This window comes from Rhinopithecus bieti, unplaced genomic scaffold (genome assembly GCF_001698545.2).
Source record: "Rhinopithecus bieti isolate Rb0 unplaced genomic scaffold, ASM169854v2 scaffold_13348, whole genome shotgun sequence".
Taxonomy (NCBI): domain Eukaryota; kingdom Metazoa; phylum Chordata; class Mammalia; order Primates; family Cercopithecidae; genus Rhinopithecus; species Rhinopithecus bieti.
In genome coordinates this window covers 7,175,983-7,177,627 of record NW_016808764.1, presented here as the reverse complement: position 1 = coordinate 7,177,627, position 1,645 = coordinate 7,175,983, and the positions used below count along the sequence as shown (strand labels likewise).

Below are 1,645 nucleotides of genomic sequence, written 5' to 3'. Positions count from 1 at the left end.
TAGAAAAAAACTCTAAATAATACATACTCTCTTTTATCTAAAGTAAGTTCTGACCTACTCAATCTATTTTAAAGATTTTATATCAACCAGGAATTATTTGATTTTAAGTAACAAGGACTAGACAAATTGCTGTCAACCATCATCTATACTACATTTCTCACCAATAAAATAAACAGCCTTTAAAAATAGCCCATTACTATCTAGAATAGAATACAAATACTGATGATTTCCTTGGAAAGAAAACAATTATATTAACTTTCTTACCACTGGAACTAAAAACTTAACAAAAAAAAAAGTCTTCCCACTCCTAACACTTAAGATACAGTATCCTTTTTGTTTTTATGCTGGGCTTTTGTGTGCTTTTAAGCTTTCTGCCAACTTAGTATTATATATTCATTGACTTTGAAGTGGTTTTAGATATGCAACTGCACTTAAATCACCTTTTTACCAAATAATCACTATTGCCCCTAAATACCTTATAGTCCACAAAAAAGTCAAGTTTACCTCAAATTTAGAAAAGCAAACAAATGTTTTCTATATATAGCAAGGTATTAAGAAACGAGCAAAAAATGTTGACAAAGAATGGTTTAAAAATGATTAGGAATCTGTATTACTAAACATCAATAAAAATAGTGACTCTTGGTAAGATACTAATGGTAAAAAAAAAAAAATCTGCCACTTTAAAGTCCTCACAAAACTGACTGATGCAGATTGTTGACATTAAAATTAACCCACCTCCCTGTACCTAATTAGGGGTCTTGTTTTGGGGAGCAAGGATCTAAAATCTTTTATGCTAATTATACTTGCTTTTTGAAGTTAAAGGATCCTATGAAATGCAACTCTGATATTTAGTTAGCAAGAAGAACATCCAGCTTTGGGGTATCAACATGGACGGATGACTAAAAACAAGACTGGGGAATATGGAAACAGTCATCCATCCGTGATTAGCGTTCGCTTCCATTACCAAAACTATATATTCACTTTACTAATCAGGATAAGAAAAATTTGGCTTAGCGCCTCTATTTACTTTGCTTTTGTGAATGTGTACAATCCACGTGATTCTAAATCTCCTAAGATGGGCACTAATTATGCTTGATGAATAAATATATTCTCATCCTAAATGCCAGCAAATGCACCCCAAGCAAATAAATGATGGGGACAACAGGGTATCTAATATCTCTATTTCAATAATTCTACCTAAAAATTAAAGCCACTTTTAAAGTATTAAAAAAAAGAAAAGAAAAGAAAAGAGAAACCTAAATAAGCTTAAATAAACTGCTTCTTATAAATGTAATACAGACATGCCGGAACACACAAGGCTAAAAGAATGTTAACTTTATTTATGAACATGTGATTTGTGTTTATACACATGCTAATAAACAAAAAGGAAATAACTGTTTTCAAGAAATAAAACTTCATCTGAATTAGTTTAAATACTATATAAACTGTACTTTATACAAAATGTGTTACATTAACTACTACAGTCACCAGGATAGTCAATCTAATTTATGCTAGCATTTGGATACATAAAAATCAGTTTTAAACCAATCACCAGCAAAACATAAGCTTGGACAGTTTTTACAGCATTATGCTTAAAAAAAAAAAAAAAAAAACATAAAAAAAACAAAAAAAAAAAAAAAAAAAA

The 1,645-nt window shown here is 29.7% G+C and overlaps 1 protein-coding gene and 1 long non-coding RNA gene across 2 annotated transcripts in view; both read right to left on the bottom strand.

Moving 5' to 3' along the window:
* Positions 1–1,645, bottom strand: part of RBBP6 (RB binding protein 6, ubiquitin ligase) — a 33,350-nt gene that overhangs the window by 21,587 nt on the left and 10,118 nt on the right.
* LOC108538855 (uncharacterized) overlaps positions 1,321–1,645 on the bottom strand; it is a 1,928-nt gene continuing 1,603 nt past the window's right edge. Inside the window, exon 2 of the long non-coding RNA XR_001888209.1 lies at positions 1,321–1,621. This is a non-coding gene — a long non-coding RNA (uncharacterized LOC108538855). The remainder of the gene's footprint in view (positions 1,622–1,645) is intronic.